Source organism: Sminthopsis crassicaudata, chromosome 3 (genome assembly GCF_048593235.1).
Source record: "Sminthopsis crassicaudata isolate SCR6 chromosome 3, ASM4859323v1, whole genome shotgun sequence".
NCBI classification, from domain to species: Eukaryota; Metazoa; Chordata; class Mammalia; order Dasyuromorphia; family Dasyuridae; genus Sminthopsis; species Sminthopsis crassicaudata.
In genome coordinates, this window is record NC_133619.1 from 439473780 (window position 1) to 439495306 (window position 21527).

A 21527-nucleotide genomic window follows, 5' to 3' on the forward strand; every position below is an offset into this window, starting at 1 on the left:
TGTAATGGGAGACAATCAATCAATGAGCTTACCAAGCACCATAAAATACAAAGAAAAAAATTCCTTAATGAAAATGATGTTGATTTTTAAATGAAAAAAAAAACATCCCTTATAAAATTGCCTCATTCCATAATTAATGATTTCTTCACTTAAGAACATTTAATGAACTTGAATTGCTGCCAGAGGAAAAACTGGTAAGACTACTGAAAAACTAGAATGGGTTAATGAGAGAAGCTGATCTCATTTCCTGGAGGTCTTCTTTAAAAGAATAGTTACTCACTAGTTCAGGAACGTTTAGGTATGATATGGCCTAGAGGAGGAGGTTATGTAGCAAAGTTCCATCCAGCTCAAGAATTTCTGTAAAGATCATAATTGAAATATCCACATTTCCAAATTTTTAGATCAAATCCTTAGGTATTCCTTCTTGGCTTTGAAAAAGTTAATCATATATTTAAAAAATATATATCTCCTGCTATCTCCAAAAAAGGAGATATGCAGATATAAAAGATGAGAGTTTAGAATTCTGTTCCATTTGCTTAACAGGTTCAGGAGGGTGGGGACCATATCCTATATGTCTTTTTGGCTCTCACAAAGTCAAAATAGTACCTCATGCATATAGTAAGTACTCATACAAGCATCTATTCAATGAATAAAATTATATTTCATGAATAAGAAGGCTTTATCATTCTAGAAAAGAGGTTGGGGAAGAACTAGTTGTTTCAATCAATCTAAGAAATATTTATTAATCAGCAGTCTTGTATAAGGCACCTGTTAGGTTATGTAGGAGAATGAGATAGTTCAGCGTAATGGATAGCATACTGAAATTTTTTATTTTGAACTAGAAAGAACTGAGTTCAAATCCTTCCTCTAACACTAGCTGTCCACAGGCAAATAATGTACATAAAGTACCCTGCAAACCCTAAAGTGTTTTATAATAGTTAGTATTATATTAAGAGACATAAGAATAGATCTTACCCTGAAGGGGTTTATAATCTTGACTGTTCATAGGGAGGATTTCTGATAACACTTTATTCTTTTTTGTTTCGTTTTTTATGTTTATTATTATTAAATTAGAAAGAACTGAGTTCAAATCCTTCCTCTAACACTAGCTGTCCACAGGCAAATAATGTACATAAAGTACCCTGCAAACCCTAAAGTGTTTTATAATAGTTAGTATTATATTAAGAAACATAAGAATAGATCTTACCCTTAAAGGATTTATAATCTTGACTGTTCATAGGGAAGATTTCTGATACCACTTTATTCTTTTTTGTTTCGTTTTTTATGTTTATTATTATTATTAATATTTTTAATTTACAAAGCATATGCATGGGTAATTTTTCAACATTTACCCTTGCAAAACTTTCTGTTCCAACTTTTTCCCCCCTTTCTCCCACTACCTCCCCTAGATGGCAGGTAGTCCAATACATGAAATATATGTTAAATCCAATATATGTATACATATTTATACAGTTATCTTGCCACACAAGGAAAATCGGATCTAGAAAGAAAGAAAAAAAAAACCCGAGAAGGAAAACAAAAATTCAAGCAAACAATAACAGAAAGAGTGGAAATGCTCTAACACTTTATTCTTAATGATAATAGAAGATAATTTTAAAGTATGGATTGAAATTCAACAGTGATTAATAATTTGTTAAATCACTTGAATAAATACAGAAAATGTTATCTATTTTTGTTGTCAGTTTAAGTACATTCTGGTTTTTGTTATTTTCTCTGTGACATTCCATTAGAAAAGTGGAGTGGGAAGAGAAAATTTTGTTGACAAACCTTGTGGTACCTTGCATATAAATATACTGATTATCAAAAATTACTATATCTGACAATCAATGACTTTTCAAAAATAATTAATGTTGTACACTGGAGGAAAAACCCACCATGTCTTATAATAGAAATTAATACATATATTACATCTACTATTAAAAAAAAAAAACACCAACTATTGTCAGGTATTTATTTAGTTACCCAAATTTACAGCCTAAAATCAAAACTGAGATTAGTTAAAATAGTTTAAAGAAAGTTAGTTCCATTTCCCCTGAGAGTCATTTTCCACAATATACTTTTCTTTCTTCATTTGCCTGAATTATCTTATTTACCTGAATGACAAATGGCCCTTGTAGGGTATTTCTCAAAGAAACATAAAATTCTAGAAAACACCTTGTCTTTCTGGGAATGAACATTATTCATTAATCATGTAGGGATTAATCACCTCCAAGAAATGGACAAGGAAAGAAGGATCACAGTCTTAACATAGACACAATAGTCATACTGGGGAGGAGGTGCCTTTATGTCAGAGACTGAGCCCAATTGGAGTTGTACACTTATTCTCCTGGCAGCCTGAAGAAAAGATATCACCAGGACTATTCCTAGCTGACCTGTGATGAGGATTCACCAGTCAGCAACAGTGAAAGATCAGGGGAGCAAGAATTCCCAGGTAGCAGCTAAATGAAACAGTAAATGGTAAGACAATGGTAAATCAAGGGTGATAGAGACACAAAATCTAAAGGAAAGAATGGACTAAAAGAATAGGGATTGGTCAAAAAATTGTAGAGAAGTACAGGTAGTGAAAGAGAAAGTTTAAAAAGTTGGGCAAAGAGTAAAATTCCAAACTTTGAGTCCTTGGTGACAGAGTTGTTTGGGGAACCTGTAAAGGCATAAAGAATATTTAGAAATTGGTCAATAGCCCCCAAAGTGGGAAATGTACACTATATTAAGATTCTGTAGTGTTTGTATGAGAAAGATCATGGAGTATGGCAGTAGAGGAATTGCTTGGGAGTCAGAGTAAAGAACAAGAAATATATATATATATATATAAAACACTTCTATTGGTCCTTTGAGTTAAGAAGAGGAAGAGAATTGGTCATTGCTTAGAGGGTTTGTAAGGGATATGGTGTCTTCAGAGAATAGTCAGGTTTCCATTAAAGTAAAAATATGGAATGAATGTTGGTAAAAGTTCACAGATATAGAAAAGTTTATTAATAATAAAGCATGTACTCCAAAAGACAGAGTAGAGTATGTTAGATAATGGGTGGCTCAGTTTGAAAAGGTTTAAAGGGAGAGTTAAGGTTTAAGCTGATTAAAATAGGAACTAAAATTTGGGAAAAGGGGGTATGGACATGCTATTGTCAGGGAAAGAATGAGATTTAGTAACAGGGAACTTTGAGCCAGTATTTCAGAAGCTAAATTAATATAGTGTGTTCCCTAGGGAGAACAACCAACAGGATTTTCAGTGCTGATCTAACCCTGAATTTTGAATTGCATTTGGATTCTTGGATGTTATCAAATGTGCTCCCATGATATTTCTCTTCTAGGTATGCTTTGTCACTTTGGTTTAAGGAAGGACATTTTGGGGCTTAGTGCTCTTAGCTTGCAGGCTGATCTGGGGAAAGAAGAAAGGTCAAAGAGCTACAGAAAGATGTCAATCTATTCTACAACTCTTCTCACTGGTAGCCATGCAGTTGATAACTGAACACTTCCTAATGTCAGAGAACTCACAAGGAAGTACATGCTGCTTTTAGAAAACTCTAATTTTAGGAAATTATTATTTATATTGAACCTCTGTATATCTTCTTGTAGCTTCTTATTGTTGCTAACTCTGTTTCATGGAGCTATATGAATCTGTCTTCTACATGATAGATAACATATAATGTATATATAACATATAATGCAAATTAACTCTTGTTCTTAATTTCCTACAACTCTTTCCTTCCCCAAATACACAAAAATCTTCACTTTTATATAATAATCATGTCTAACTCTTTCAGTTCTTTCTCAGATGACCTATTATTAGACTATGCATCATCAAAGTAAAATCAGCAATGTTAGCTAGCATTTATTAAGCATCTACTATGTGCCAGGTATTGTGCCAAAAAAAAAAGGCAAAAAATCCCCAAACCAAAACAAAATAAAAGAACAGTCCTTGACTTTGAGGAATTCATGATGTAAAGGGGGAAAACAACTTTTTGCAGGCAAGATATATACAAGATAAACTGGAGGTAGTCTCTGAGGGAAGAATGGAAATTAGGAAAAAGGTCTGGGCATGAGGTAACAGTCCATAAAAATGTCTGGAGGAGGGATATGGAGCCTGGTGTTTGAGGAAGAGCATTGGATGGCAAAGCACACAGAGGGAACACAGTCCAAGAAGAGTGAAAGTAGGAAGAGGTCATGTTATGGAAAGCCTTAAAAGACAGAGAATTTTATATCTGAACCTAGAAGGAACAGGGAATCAAAAGAGTTTATTAAATGAAAGGAAGGGAGGAAGGAGACCAGTGATGTGGTTCTTTAGGAAGATCAATTTGACAGCCAAGTGGAGAACAAATTGGAAAGGGGGAGAGACTTGAGGCAGGGAGAGCAACCAGCAGGCTTGTGCAATTGTATAATATACGGTGATGGAGAGCCTGTAAAAGGGAAGTTGCAGTGTGAGAGGACAGAATGATGTGGTGGGGGATAATTGAGAAGTGGGGTTGGCACAATTAAGAGAATGAGGAATTAGGAATGGCACCTAGGTCTTGGTGGCTGGGAGAATGGTGGTACCCTTGATAGCAATATGGAACTTAGGAAAAGGGAAGCATTTGGGGAGGGGGAAGATAATGAATTTAGTTTTGAGGGGCATTGGTAGAGTAGAAAGAGCACTAGCCCTGAAGTCAGGAGGACCTGAGTTCAAATCTGATCTCAGATACTTAACACTTTCTTGGCTGTGTGACATTGGGTAAGTCACTTAACCTCAATTGCTTAAGAAAGAAAGAAAGAAAGAAAGAAAGAAAGAAAGAAAGAAAGAAAGAAAGAAAGAAAGAAAAAACATGAATTTTGGACACATGAGTTTTGGACATATAGTTTAAGTCTCCATGTTTGTGGGACTTCCAGTTTGAAAAGACTAATTGCAAGTTGGAGATGAGAAACTGGAAATAGGGAGAGAAGTTAGGGCTGGAAAAAATGGATTTGAGAGTTATCCACATAGGTAAACATATAAGAGGTAATGAGAAAGTGAAATAATACAGAAGTAGGCTCAGGATAGAGCCTTGGGATCCCTATGGCCTTTCTTCTCTGAACATATTAGTGACTGCCTTGTTTCTTGGTCTAGTAATTTCAGTTGGGTACAATCCTTTCTGACTCATTTTGGGGTTTTCTTGGCAAAAATACTGGAATAATTTTTCATTTCCTTCTCCAGTTCATTTTACAGATGAGGAAACTAAGGCAAGCAGGGTTAAGTGACTTACTTGTTCAAGCTAGTAAATATCTGAGACCAGATTTGAACTCAGGAAGATGAGTCTTCCTGATTCCAGGTTTAGTTCTCTATCCACTATGTTATCTAGCTATTCCTATTGTTTCTCTGCATGTCCATATGCATTAAATGTATTGGATATTCTGCTAGACTTTGAGTCAGTAGTACTTGGGCTTAGATCTTTATCATTTGCAAACCATGTGACCATGAAAAAAAATCTAATTTCTCCATGTCTAAGTTTAGTGACCTGTAACATGAAGTGGTTAGACTAGATGATTTCTAAGGTCCCTCTTAACCCTAAATCAAAGTTCCTATGAGCCTAAGATACTCCATTAGGAAACAGAATTAGAAATTTGATTCTGGGTGACTCACTTCTATGTACGTAGAATCATATCTTGGGTGATGGTAGTGAATGACATAGGAGAGAAATAATGGGAAGCGTGGTGGCATAATACATAGAACACAAGTCTGGAGTCAGGAAGATTCATTTTCCCAAATGCAAATATGACTTTTTATCTCAGTTTTCTTATCTGTAAAATGAGCTGGAGAAGGAAATGGCAAACCATTCCAGTATCTTTCAAAGAAAACCCAAATGGGGAGTCAGACAAGATTGAAAAATGACTGAGCAACTAAAACAAAATCCTCAAAACAGAAGCCTAAATTAACACAAGTGTTTTTTAATGCAGAATTAGGACATTTCACCCCACCCTCCTTTTATACAATATCTCTCAAACATCTAAATATCAATTCCATATCTAATTTTGGAATAATTATGGATCTTTTGGATTGCTCCTCAGAGACAGATCCTTCCAAGACCATGAAAGTCATCTTAAGCCAGGTGTCTGTCCTGGTTTAAGAGTATGAATCCACTTAAAGGCAGGTTTGGGATCTGAGTTTGAATTCCTTGCTCTAGCATCCCAGCTTTAGGGGTGTTTAAAAGGATATTTAAATCCCTAAATTCAATTGGAACATTAGAAAGAAACTGACCTCTGAAGGCTGAAATGTCATTTGCCAGGGCATTCCATGAGATGACACATCTAGTTAGATGCTTCTTGAAAACTGCTGTGACCCCATTTTGAAATCTCAGCCCTGATATCTGGAAATTGAGTATGTATGAGTGGAACCATACAATTATTTAAATGTTTTATTAAAACTTAAAAAACAAAGTGATGAGGCCCCATCTAAATTGTGTGGACATTAACAATCCAAGGAAGTCTTATGATTCCTGGAAGACTTTTGAGATCTGATAAAATATTTGAGATTTTGCTGAAAAAATTTGGCCAATTGAAAATCTTTTCCTTATAAGAATATAAACAAATTTATTAATATGCAATTCTCTCCCAATTTAATTTTCCCTACTTTATTTATGAACCATTGTTTAAGGTGGTCAACTGAACAATTTATATCCATCAGCACAAGGAAATCTCAGTTGATTTCCAGTTTGAAAAGACTGGCAGTTGGAGATGAGAAACTAGAAATAAGGAGAGAAGTTTAGGGTTGGAAAAAATGGATTTGAGAGTCATCCACATAGGATGAGTAATAATTTTGGTAAGAATATTATCTGATCAAATACAGGCAGTTGGCTGCACAAATTAACTTGGGATTGATTACATAGAGCAATCGTGTCAGACTCAGAAACAAATCCCTGAGAGTCACATCGACCTTAAGTTAACTCTATATTGAATTATCTTTTAAAATTATTAAACATTTCCCAATTGCATTTCAATCTTTTCTGATGCAGAAGAACCATGTTTACTGTTATTACAATATATGAAGTTAAGAAGGCTGTTCCCATAAAGAAGAGCAAGTCCATTATCTGTTTTCTGGACTTCAGTACCCCAGTTGTCTCCCATGTCACAAAACTTTTTAAACAAAGGTCACTAGGCAGTCAGCATCATAGTGGGTAAAATGCTAGACTTGGAATTAAGAACACTAAAGTTCAAGTCTTAAGTCAGACACTTAGTTATGTGATTCTGGACAAGTCACTTAATTTACTTGCCTAAATTTCCTTAACTGTAAAATAGGGATAATTATAGTATTTTTATCTCTCAAGATTGTTTTAGGATTAAATATGGTAATATTTGTAAAATGTTTAGCAAAATGTCTGGCTCATATTAGGTGCTGCTTAAGTATTCTCTTCCCTATTGTTATTTAATTTTTAAAATTATCTTCATATCTTTTTAAATTACCATACACACATGAATGTATACATACACATGTACACACACACATATATATACATATGTATATGCACACACAGTAATTAAGATTGATATTGGAGAAGAGTTATCAGAATAATCAAAGAATGATCAATCCAAAGAGTTGCAAACAGTCGATTTTGTGGTTCAAGTCATTCATTCAAGTCAACTGGTACTATTATATGAGAAAATTATTTTTTCATCTAATGATTAAACTGTCATCTTATTTTAGAATTTATTTTGTCTCAGGAATCAAGTGAAAAATATGGACCTAAACTGTTTGGTTTTAGAAGAAATCCTTAAAGTATTAAGGTACCAAATTAAAGTTTTCATTTTTCAGGGGTTTCTCAGTTTTATAAAATTTTTTATCTTTTGCCTTTTCCAGTTAATTGATAGTCAGAACATATATTTGGGTTTTTAGGATTCATTCTTGTCATAAAAATAGAAAAAAGGCAAAGGTATAGCACGATGAAAAATAAGAAAATTTCTATAGATTGACTTTCAGCTTACTGACACATACATAATACTAAGGAATAAGTGACACAGTGAATTCCAAGTATTTAAAGAAATCATTCAACTCTCAGGAACTTAAAAAAACCCTCTCAATTATCAACTTCTTACTAATTTACACAAATCAAAACCAAAGACAGATAATTTTATGATTTAATCCAATCTTTCTATTTATGACTTCTGTCTCTGGAGTTATTTCAGCGGTAGAACTCAGAAAAGTTTGTTTTTCACACTCTTGCTTGGAATTCCATCTTAAAACACCAGTATTCAGAAAAGACCCATAAGTCTTTCTGGTTATTATGCATCCTTTACATTCATAAAGTACCTCAAAGTTCCATCTGCTTCACCAATCATCACTCAGAGTACATAGGATTTTGCACTAATGTCTGTTACAAAAAAGACTTGAAGAACTAGACAACACAATTTCAAGAATATGGTACTTCCAAACCCAGTAATTGTGAAAATCTAAATAATTTTTCTCCATTACATACTGCTCTCCTAACTACCTCAATTACATAATATTATTAGACTTTTTGGTAAACCCTTATTTTATAGTAACTCCTTCAGTTCTTTGCATACTTTGACTTTAAACTGTTAAGACTTAATGACAGACTTTATGAATAACTTTTGTATCTTGGTCATCTACCTTTTTCTGTTCAGAAAACTTCAAAACTAAAGGTAAAGTTGTAGCTATACTGCTCATGTCGTCATAAGAGTGCTGACTTTGGAGTGAGAATGTCTACATTCTAATCCTATCTTTACCACTTATCACCACTTGGTCACCAGATGATATACAGTGGATTAGTCACATGGTTTAGATTCAGAAAGACTTGAATTCAAATCTGACATATGCCCTAGATGTGTGTTTCTGGGCAAGTAACTTCTGTTTGTTTCAGTTTTCTCATCTGTAAAATGGGGATAACAATTGTACTTATCTGCCAGGGTTGATGGTAGAATTAAATGGGATGATAATTAAAGTACTTAGTACAGTGCCCGACACACAGCAGAGGCTACGTGAATGTTAACTATTATTATCACCTATGTGATCTTAGGAAAGTCACTCTGTAAAAAGTTCCCTCTGTAAAATGAGGATTGACTCTAAATCGAGAACTCTTTTCAATGAAACTAATCCTGCCTTTTTTTCAAATTTCTTCCTTTTACTGGAGTTCTAAGACAACTACTCTCTTTAGATCATGTTCTCAAGTATCTTAACTCTGAATCTGTATTGTCCAGCACGTGACTAGAGCCACTATAGATTTTTGTTACATAATATCAATAGGGTTTTCATTGTGGAAAGGCAAATATTCTTTTTTCTCCCTAGCTAGTTTGCTATTCCACTCACCATACTGGATATTCCAAACCTTTTCATCCCTTTTCAATTCTCCCATGGCACTCCCTAGTCCTACTTTCTTAGCCAAGAACTTCACACAAAACTTTCACTAAAAGCTCTCTTGCTCCCCTTCTCTTCTCACATCAATTAGATATCTTACCTAACTATCTACTCCACCCTGTTTTCTCATGAATTGCAAAGACAAGTATTTATATGCTTGATCCAGTTCTCCTCCATTTTCTCTAATAGATTACCCCTCTTTCATTCCTATGTTCTCCCCTATCATAATTCTCTCACGTACTGGTTCCTTCACTGCAATGTGTAAACAACATGCCAGTGTCTCTTCTGTCCTTAAAGCACACACACACACACACACACACACACACACACACACACACACACACACACACACACACACAAAACCCTTCACTTGGTCCTACCATCCTTAGATATTCTTACATCTTTCCTCCCCTTCTCGACCAAACCACTAGAAAAGCCATTGATAGCAGCTGCCTCTTCCTCACCACTCATTTCTAAACCCTTTAGAAGCAGGCTTCCAATCTCATCATTAATAATGAGCTCTTAATTGCCAAATCTAATGTCTCAGTTCTTATTCCTCTGAACTTCTTGATATCTTGAACAATATCTCTCTCTCTCTCTCTCTCTCTCTCTCTCTCTCTCTCTCTCTCTCTCTCTCTCTCTCTCTCTCTCTCTCTCTGTTGGTCTGTCTCTCTTTGTGTCTGTGTGTGTGTGTGTCTCTGTGTGTGTCTCTGTGTCTGTCTGTCTCTCTTTCTGTGTCTGTGTCTGTCTGTCTCTGTCTCTCTCTCGTTCTCTGTCCTCTCTCTTTCTTGTCCTCTCTGTCTGTCACTGTGTGTGTGTGTGTGTGTGTGTGTGTGTATGTATGTATGTATCTCTATAGGTCTCTATCTCTCTTTGTGTCTGTGTGTGTCTTTCTCTCTGTGTCTGTCTGTTTCTGTCTGTCTCTGTCTTTGTCTCTCTCGTGCTCTGTCCTCTGTCTTTCTTGTCCTCTCTGTCTGTCACTGTGTGTGTGTGTGTGTGTGTGTGTGTGTGTGTATGTATGTATGTATCTCTATAGGTCTCTATCTCTCTTTGTGTCTGTGTGTGTCTTTCTCTCTGTGTCTGTCTGTTTCTGTCTGTCTCTGTCTTTGTCTCTCTCGTGCTCTGTCCTCTGTCTTTCTTGTCCTCTCTGTCTGTCACTGTGTGTGTGTGTGTGTATGTATGTATGTATCTCTATAGGTCTCTATCTCTCTTTGTGTCTGTGTGTGTCTTTCTCTCTGTGTCTGTCTGTTTCTGTCTGTCTCTATGTGTCTGTGTCTGTCTGTCTCTGTCTTTGTCTCTCTCGTGCTCTGTCCTCTGTCATTCTTGTCCTCTCTGTCTCTGTCTCTCTGTCACTCTGTGTGTGTGTGTGTGTGTATGTTTCTCTATAGGTCTCTGTCTCTTTGTCTGTGTCTGTGTGGTGTCTCTCTGTGTCCGTATGTCTGTCTCTGTGTCTGTCTGTTTCTGTCTCTCTCTCTGAGTCTGTGTCTGTGTCTATGTCTTTCTGTTTGTCTCTCTCTCTCTCTCTCTCTCTCTCTCTCTCTCTCTCTCTCTCTCTCTCGTTCTCTGTCCCCTCTTTCTGTCTTTCTCATCCTCTCTTTCTGTCTGTCTCTGTCTCTCCTCTTCCTCCTCCTCCATTTTTGGACATATTAATTCGTTATTTCATTGGCCACTTAAACTCAAGATGACCTAACCTTTCGTCCCAAACTCTTCCTTCTTCTGAACTTCCCTATTAAATATGAGGGATGGCATTATTGTCCCAGTCAACCAGATTCACAACTTCAATGTCAGCTTGAACTCCTCACCTCCAAACACTAACTAATGTTCCATAACTCCTCATTAACAATTGCTCCAAATCTATTGCCAAATCTTTTTATTAATATATTCACATCTCCCAATCCATTCCTTTCTCTCCACTCTCAGCCACCACCCTGATGCAGACCCTCATTACTTCATCCCTAGACTACTGTGACAGCCTTTTCCTTGGTATCCCTATCTGGTGTTACTTCATTCCAATCCATCCTTCATGCAGATACCAAAGTTATTTTTCTAAAAGGTAGGTCTGACCCATCAACCCCTCTCCATTTAATAAGTTCTTAGTGGCACCCTGTTACCTCCAGGATTAAATATAAAGTATGCTGGCAGCTAACGTTCTTTAAAACCTGGCTTTGTCCACTAAAACCAGGCTTCTTTTATTTTACTGCCATCAGTTTACTTTATGATCCAGCTACACTGGCTTGCAACCAATCTCTCCACTCTGTGCCTTTTCACCCATGCCTGGAATGCTCTCTGTGCTCATTTCCAGCTCCTGGATTTTCTAATTTCCATCAGTCTCTGTTCAAAGTCTTCCTTCAGCAAGAGACTTTCTAGGTTTCCCTTCCTCTCCCTGTTAATGTTTTGCCTAGAAGATTACTTTTCATTTATACTTCAAGGCAAAGTAATTTGCATGTAGTTTCTTCAATTGGAAAAGGAACTCCTGAAAGGCAGGAAACACATATTCCTCACACACACACACACACACACACACACACACACCCTTTTTCTTTGTATGCAAAACACTTAGCTGGGTACCTGGCACCTAGTAAACATAAAATAAATCCTTGATAATATAAAGTTTTAAGACAATTCCAAAAGGATTTATGATGAAAAATGCTATCCACCTAGAGAAAGAATTGATGGCATCTGAATGCTGATTGAAGCATATCTGTTTTTACTTTTTTGTGTGTGATTTTTCTTTTATTTGGGGGGATTGGTAGCCTCTATATTCTTTCAAAACATGATTAATATGAAAATATAGTTTACATGACTGTATATGTATAATTTATATCAAACTAATTGCTTTCTTATGAGAGGAGAGAGGAAAGAAGAAAGGAGGGAATTTGGAACTCAAAACAATAATTTTACTAATGTAAAACACTAACAAAATGAATGTTAAAAATTGTTTCCTACATGAAATTGGAAAAAGTAAAATATTTTTTAAAATAACAAAATAAAATAAATGCTTGCTGACTGAGACAGTTGTAGTCTATCTTTCTCCTTTAAGCAAGCCCAATAGATGAAAATTCAAATAGCCAAAAAACCCACCAGCCAAAGAAATAAATTTCAAATGTTTTGATGAATTTTTCAATATTTTCAGTTTAAGATACTCCTGTTAGTAGATAAGATACTCCTGTTAGTAGATAATATTGTGTTGATTGCTTGAGGCCCCGGAACACTACATAGCCTCATAGAAGAGTTAGTTCTATAATCACTCAAAATTCTGAGTCATTTATCCATACAAGGAAAAAACAATGGATAACTGGGTATTGTCCAAATATCAACATGGATTTGTACAGATCAAGATGTTCATAAGTATGTATAAACTAGGACAGGCAGTACCAATAGACAAAGAATTGGGTAAAGGTTTGTATGGAAGGAAATATTCTAAACTAAGCAAATTGAAAAGCTATCTTATGACTTTAAGCTTCCTATGATAACAAGGAATATCTTTCAATTTTAAGATTACTAATATTACTGTATGACAGAGAGATATAGAAACCAAAACTTCCAAAAAATAAATGTGAGTATCTCACAGAGGTCAAAGGAGACATATAGTGGGTGTAGGAAAATTATACCATTACCAATGAACTAACTTCAAAGAAGAAGAGTATGGGATGTCATCAAAAAATTATATACTAGAAAGAGAAGATGGGCTGGTCATGTGGTAAGAGGAAAAATGACAGGTAGACAGCCAAAGTACTCTACTGACTCATGAGTTGTTAGGAGAAAATGTGTAAGGTCTTCAGTACTTGGGTTGGCAAACTTTTAGCAGGACAGAGTTGTTTCCCAGAGCCCAGTCCATAGTAGGTATTTAATAAATGCTTTTTATTTAATAAATGTTTACTGGCTAATTGCAATAGACAAGCATTGCAGAGGTAAGCGGCAATCTTCATTTGTTGAGAGTAATTCCAGAATTGATGGACGAGCTTCACTTGGGAATTTGAGAATTCTGGTTGGGTATTTTTCTGAATAGTTATATTTTTTCTTCTATTTTTAAACTATACCCATATATTCACACTCCCAGAGAGCCTTTGTTTTCAAGTTTAATTTTGGAATATTTCATAAGACATGCAATACAAATGTTACTACCCATAGGCATAAAATGTATTATATTTGTTTTAATTAATTAGAATAGGGAATACATAAGAGATACCATATCTAACCCCTTGTGCTTCCATTATTCTCATTTCCTTGTTATAAAGATAATCATGATGATAAAGAAAAAACTGGCATAAAATTTGATAGTTTTATTATATAATTTTTTGTATCTTTAAAACTTTACTACTTACTCACTGTTCTGCAATTTAAAACTTTCTGATATAATGAGGGAATCAATAAATGACATGCAAATTAATGTCATGGGATATCTAAGAATTTTATTTTATAAACATAAAGACACTATTTTTCAGTACAATCAATTAGTATTCAGATATAGTTACATAGCAACGGACAAGGCTTTTTATTGCACTCAGGAAAAAAAAAAGTTTATAGAGAATATAGAAATTATCTGTTTCACTGGAGACTTAGAGTTGGAAGTGACCTTGGAGGTCACTTAATCTAAGACTTACTTTACTAAAAACCATCTCTATAACATACCTAAGTGGCCATCAGACCTTTAGGAAAAGGATACTTAAGAAATAAATAAATAGTAAATTTTAAAAATAGCAGATGGGAGGACCACTTATGGTAACATGATATGGAGAAAGAAATTCCAGGAAAATCTGAGTTTAAATACTGTCTCTGGCACAATTTGGTTGTCTGAACGCCATTAAATCATCTAACTTTTCAAAGTTTTAAGCAAATCTGTAAGATCTTAAGTCACAATTGAGCTTTTAACCTGCAGTAGAAAGATTTTCCAGATCTTGAATTTCCTACAATAATGGTTTGTGATGATCACAAGTCCATGTGTATACAGACATGTATGCATACTCAAATAGTAAGTTTTTCCTTATGACAATCCTAAATTTACTTTTTGGGAAACCTTAGTACCCCACTATCCCCCCCTTAATGCATATTTCAGTGGCTTAACAATTAAAAAAAATAAGGGCAGCAAGATGGCACAGGGGATACTCAAACACTTACTAGTCTGTGACCCTGGACATGTCACTTAACACTATTTGCTTCAGTTCCCTCATCTGTAAAATGAACTGTAGGAGGAAAAGACAAACCACTCCAGTAACCCTGCTAAGAAAACCCCAAATAGAATCATGAGGAGTAGATATAACTGAAACAAATGAAAAACAACACCAACAAACAGTGAAAATCATAAGAATAGGGTTTTGTGGTAGAGAAATTCAGGTCTCAAATTTCAATGTCTAGAAGCATTATAAGACTTTTATAGCAATAAAGAAGTGAATAGTATCCTATTGCAGGATAATTCCTGTTTTTCTGGACTGAGCCATTTTGACTATATTGCTATGAAAAATTCAAAACAGAAGATATTTATCATGATAGTCTAATCTGTTGCAGAAGAGCATAACTATATTTAACAGATAGCAGATTGCTTGCCATCTTGGGGAGTGGAGGTAGAAAGGAAGAAAAAAAAGGGAAAATAAAATCTTATAAAAGGGAATGTTGAAAACTATCTTTACACATAATTGGAAAAAAAGAAAATACTATTAAATGGGGGGGGGGGAAGAAAAGAAAAGGAAGAGGAATATGATCAGCACACCCAAAACAGTCATTGTTCACTTCCCAGCAGACAGCTGGAGTTTTTTGTGTTTTGGTTTTTTTTTCAGGTGGAGCAATATATGTTTCCATTGGATGCTTTAGATTCTACAATCAAAGACATTCATGTTTCTGAACAGTTTGTACTGCCTGTCCACATTTTTGGACAATAAACAATTGTCCTGAATATTAGACACACATTCTATGGCAAATTGAACTTGATTTTAACTTCTGATAGTAAAAACCCTAACAACACTTTGATGTTCAAATGGAAAAGCAACCATTTTGAAAATTGTGACAGCATTGTTAACTTCATATGCTCTTCTGAATACTACATGCTCAGACATGCAGTAATTGGGTATGCCAGATGAGCTTGTTTCTGGGTGATTTCAGAGGGGTACTGTATTCTTTTTGAGGTGATGAGATAAACTATAATTCTCTTAGAGATAGTCCTTTCTTTCTCCTTCCCTGGAAGAGACCTAATTTGTTTTGTGATTACCTAAAAACACGAGTATAACCTGGATTGACTTTGGGGAGTTGTACAGCTCTTTTGAATCATTCTGTATATCTTAGAAATAATATTTTAGCATTAGTATTATACCCAAGTCATTTTTATATTTTTTGCTTCCCAAGAGTTGAAAATGTATATTACAAGTAGCAATAGAGAGAAAGAAAGGTATGAGGGATTATGACTAAGCAAAAGGAACTATGAAGAAGTGAATAAAGGATGTCATCGAATAAATATACAAATAAAGAAGATGGTTTGGTCACAGGGCAAAGATAAGGGATATCTAAAGAAAGTTGCCTGCTTGATGCATCCTCCAGAGCAAAAGAAAATGAGAGAGATACTCAACAATTACGTGGATTCTTTATAGAAAACATTGGCAAGTATAAGGAGGATGCAACTTACATAACTGGAGAGAACACACAGATCCTTCTAACTATTTCATTATTTGTGTATGGATACACCAAAAACTCATTATAATAAGCTGGAATTTTGGAAATAACTAGTAGCACAGGCCAGAGTAACTGAACATACTAATTTAAATTTCACAATGTTCTTGGATAGGTAATGGAAATATATCTATATATGGGATTTAAAAAATAGGGATATATTTTAATGCACTACTTTCATTTTGTTTTTACTAGAGGTAGATATCAATTAACCAAAAGTATTTATTAAATATTGTTATTTATTAAGTGCCATGCTAAGTACTGTGATAATTGCTGAGGATACAAGTACAAAGGATAAAATAATAGCTTCTCACACTAAACTTAGATTCTAATGGAAGAAAGAGCTAGTATATATAAAAAATGTATCATATAAACATAGTTATATATATACATACATATCTATATAGTTAAATTGATAACAATATATCAAGTAACATGCTATTTTTACATATTACCCAACTAAATTAGGTAAATACAGTGATAACAATGAATAACTGATGTCTAGGATATCAGAAAGTAGAGTTACATCATAAAAATACCATTTTAATAGTTTGCCACTGACACTAAAGCTACACTAATCAAGAGAAAACAAACATTTCATTTTTTGGCTCATTTACTGCACATTAAGTTGCTATACTTTATGGTTCAGTAATACTGCCAGACTCTTTGTTAAGGATTTTGGAGGGGACAGAATACAACAGGTTATATAATTATGGATCATACTCTTTGAGGTTAAGAAAGCAACTCACTGAAGTGTGGGTAGAAAAGACAAGTATCTGGAAGATATCAGTAGGTTCAAAGTGGTGCCCATGGGTTCCATCATCTTCACTTTAACCTATATTTTGCTACTCATCCTATGGACTTTCCCCCAACACTTCGTGTTTCCCTATAATGGCTTAACATCTGATATAGAAGCTTGAGCTAAAGTTAGCATATAAGATTAAAACTGAGTTTAAGCAAATCTTTAAACAGTTATAGTTAGAAAGGGACTAAGATCTTTTTAAAAGATGTCAGATCATATCAGAGAGCAGATAGATCTGATATGGTTATTATAAGAACAACTGATTTTTTTTTTTTTACTACATCTAGCTACTGATAAGAGAAAGCCTGGAATTAAGATTTCTACTCATTTACAAGAAAACAAAAACCAGTAAAGACCATCCCAGAGAAAATGCAAAGAAAAGGGAAAAATATTCATTGAGGCTTCACATTGTCATTATATTAGAGGGTAGTCACAAGCCTTTATTCTTCCTGCTTGCCCAGGAGGCAAGAGTGTACACAAAGAAGTGAAAGTGAAGACCTTCCAGCAGACCGGAATGCTAAAATCACCTGAGAGTGTCTCTCTCAGTAGTACTACCAATCCAAGCAGAATGAAAAGTCTACTTCCTTTATGGGTATGATGGAGGAGGTCCTAGCATCACATTCAGCAAAGGAAAATTAAGAGAGGTGGCCAAATAGAGAGGACTGATAGGACTTGAAATCAGAAAGAGCTCGTTTGAAATCCTGTTGTTGTTCAGTCATTTCAGTGGTGTCTTACATTTTGTGACCACATTGGAGTTTTCTTGGCAAAAACAAATGAGGGATTTTCCATTTCCTTCTTTAATTCCGGATGAGGTTAAGTGACTTGCCCAAGGTCAATCCTGCCTGACACTAATCGTGTGATCCTGAACAAGTCATTTAACTTTTCTGTGCCTCAATTTTGTTATTTATAAAATAAGAGGGATTGGTCTCTAAAATCTCTTTAGCTTTAAATTGATGATCCTACAATTCTGTGAGACCACAGAGGTACTGGAACTTATTAAGGGAATAATAATTTCATGCCTTTTATCTCAGTATCATTCAAAAGTAGACTTACTCAGTGAAAATGCTTTCACTATTTTAATTAAAATTTTTCTTTCTTTTGGCTTAGCATATACAGATGAATGTACATTTATTATATGATTGCATTCTCTGTGGCAAGGAGAAGATAGTCACAGTGGCTGCTAGAAGCAACACCTTCAGTTCTGAATATTGCAGTTGAACATGGAGTCATTTGAACCTGAAATGTGTTAAGAAGAAGGAAACAGGAACAATAAGATGCAAATGAGGAACGAGTAAAGAAATTGGAAAATACATAGTCTGGAGAAAAGATAAATAAGGAGAAACATAGCCACCTTCAAATATATTTGAAAGTCTGTCATAGAAGAAAAATTAGATGTTTTCCCTATAGTTCAAGAGAACAGAACTAAGAACAAATGGGAGAGAGTTAAAAGGAGGCTGATTCCAGTTCAATATAAAGAATTTCCTAACAATTGAAGCTATTCAACAACAAAATGGAATATCTTATGAAAATGTGAGCTCCTAGTGTTTGAAGTGCCCAAATGGAGGATGGACTATCAAATGTAGAAGATATTCCAGCATTTGATGGGGGAGAAGAAGGAATGGCTTAGGAAGGATGAGAAGATCTTTAAGGTCCCTTCTTATTTTAAGACTGTGATCTAGCACTACTCCTTTTCTCATGGATGCTAGAAGAGCTTTATGACATCCCCAAAGAAGCCCAGTAATAGCTATCATAATGTTATGATCTATATATAATTTGGGATTTAAGTGGTGAATCCTGAAAGCCATATAAGAATTTTTTTCTACAAGTCTTCTCTCACATTCTCCAAAGATAGAGAGCAAAGTATGCTTTTAAAGTCTTAGGGTGACTGGTCCAAATCTTAACGAAGTTTCTGTTTTGTTTTTTCATTTCTTGGATCCTAACTCAATTCTGCATTCTTCACTATTGAACTACATCATGTTGATCTAACACTGCAAGTCTAGGCCAAGGTCAGGCTGGGCTCCCCAGGATGTGTAGGACGTTATTAAGACATGAGAGTGTAGTTTTGATGCTATAAAGGGCCTTAGAAGTTTTCTGGTCTGACTCTCATTATACAGATGAGGAAACTGATACCCAGAAAGGTGATTTAACTTGCCAGGACAAAGGAGAGGATTTGAATCCCAAATCCTCTGCCTCGGAGTCCAATGCTCTTATAACTCTATCTGACTGCCTCATTTCTCCCATGACTTTTGACACTTGATTTAAAATTATGGTCAATGACAGATTTCTTTGTCCTTCTAGTTCCCCTCGAAACAAGATCATACTAAACTATGCTAAGTCCCACCAGGTTTAAGTTATGATCTCAGGGTCATAACTTCTCCTATTTATATAACCTCTGAATTCTTTCTGGTTATTTCTCAGATTCTTTATATAGATACTAAGTGCATTAATAAAATCTCTTACAGATCAGATTTTATATTGGAAAACAACTTACCCCATACGTCACATACTAGAAACAAACACTGCAGTACTAATGTATATATGTCCAATTTATTTTATTTTTTAAAATAATTTTTATTTACCAGATATATGAATGGGTAATTTTACAACATTGACAATTGCCAACCCCTTGTTCCAATTTTTTCTCCTCCCTCCCCCCGCCCCAGATGGCAGGTTGTATATGTCCAATTTAGAAACTTATCTCCCTATTCTCTTAATAGTCCTTATCAGGATTTAAGCAACAGATTATTTTAGAATATGATGATATTAAAAGGCAAGAGAGGAATTAGCTCCCAAAAGACACATGTATAACATAGGACAGAACACTTTAATTCAGTAGGCCTCCTTCTGGGTGCAGAGGACAGATACCTATATGATACTACACTTGATCTTAGCTAAAAGGCCAAGAATCAATGGCAGATACATCTATGATATAATTTGAATGGCACAGAAAGACTATAATCTGATCTAAAATAATTCCCTCAATAATCTACAATGATTATCAGTCTAAATTCCCGATGACTTATCAGAAGCTAAAGTTACTTTGGAAGGAAGGGAGTTCCTCTCATTGGAGGACTTTAAAGAGTGGTCAGATGTGCCTTTTGCAGATAACTTAAAGTTCTTATACAAGTAGAAGACAGATTAGATGGCCACTGAGATCCCTTTCAATTTTAAAATCCCACAATTCTGTTGTAGGAAATACTTTAGGGCAGATAGCTACTTGAATATCATTGTGGGATCCATGTAACAGTCCTTCATGTATATGAATACAAACAGTATGTCTTGTTTAAATCTTCTCTTCTTGAAGTTAACCGTTTTCAGTTCTTTCAGCCGATAACAAAATAACTGCAATTAATTTGAGAGAGATCAAGTGACCTGCTCAAGGTCACACAGCTAGGAAAAATCTGAGATGGAATTTGAATTTAGCTTTTCTTGAATTCTCAGGCCAACCTTCTTACTTTCTGTGCCATCTAGCTGACTTGATTGACCATCCTATGGCATGGTACTCACATTCACATCACCTTTTTCTGGGCATGTTCCTACTGAGAGACCTCAAGGGCCTTACTTTACACATGAGGAGACTGAGGTTACAGTGGTAAAGTGACCCAAAAATAAATTCAGAGGCAGGTTTTTGAGAGTCTCCAAAATCAATATTCTTTTTGCACTGTACTATATCTGGATATTGTACCTTTTGTACCATAGTCTATTTAGTTTTTTCCACTGCTATGATACAGCTGAGTTGTATTTTATCATTATATATTATATATTAAATATATTATTATATTATATTAATCTTACTCTGCAGGTAGATAGTGCAGTAGAGAGAGTGACTGAGTTAAGGAGATCTGTATTCAAATTTGGCCTAAGATATTACATGTGTGACTCTGGACTAGTGACTTAACCCTATTTGTGTCAGTTTTGTTCTCTGTAAAATGAGTTGGAGAAGGAAATGGAAAACCACTCCAGTATCTTTGCCAAGAAAATTCCAAATGGGATCACAAAAAGATGGGCAGTACTGGAACAACTGAACAATAATAAAATGCATTAAAATGCCCAGATCTCTTGCTCACATAAATTACTATATAACCATTCTACCTCTATCTTATAATTATGGAATTATTTTTGAAGTATAAGATTGCCATTTTTCTTTATTAAATTTCATTTTATTTGATTTGGCAGATTGTACAAACTTGTCCAGATATCTTGGGATCTTGACCCTGCTATCCATTCATCTTAGTTTCACATCACCCAAAATTTGATAACTACTCCTATATATTTTTATCAAAGTCTCTGTCAAAATGTCGACTATTCCAGAAACAAATTCAGTAAAAAGAGCATATTCATGGTGCCCTTCTCTCCAAGATGGTATGCATTTATTGAATTTTTCTTTTTGTAGTAGTATTTTCTCCAGTAAGAAAATTTCCTCAAGTACTGTTCCACTGTTTATTTCCACAATCCTGAACATACATTTTTAGGAGAACTCCCAGAGCCAACTCTACTAAAGGAAAAAAGACTAGGATTGGATACCAAACTAAGCTGATCAAACTCTGAGGGAACAGAAATGCATAGTCAGACACTACAAATCTAATACTAACTATAGAGTTATATTGGCAAGCCAAATCTGAGATCATTCCCCACTTGCTTTTATATCAACTGATAAAGTCCATATTCTGACGTAGCATCTCCCACTGAAACATTTTTGGGGAAATATTTTCCTTTCAAGCTTCCCCTTGC

The 21527-nt window shown here is 34.9% G+C and overlaps 1 protein-coding gene and 1 long non-coding RNA gene across 3 annotated transcripts in view; one reads left to right on the forward strand and one right to left on the reverse strand.

Annotated features, from left to right (window-relative positions):
• Window positions 1–21527, reverse strand: part of MAP3K20 (mitogen-activated protein kinase kinase kinase 20) — a 212851-nt gene that overhangs the window by 186940 nt on the left and 4384 nt on the right. The gene's annotated exons all lie outside the window — the stretch shown is intronic.
• Window positions 2333–21527, forward strand: part of LOC141562857 (uncharacterized) — a 31773-nt gene continuing 12578 nt past the window's right edge. The window contains exons 1-2 of the long non-coding RNA XR_012488267.1: window positions 2333–2478; window positions 17904–18550. This is a non-coding gene — a long non-coding RNA (uncharacterized LOC141562857). The remainder of the gene's footprint in view (window positions 2479–17903; window positions 18551–21527) is intronic.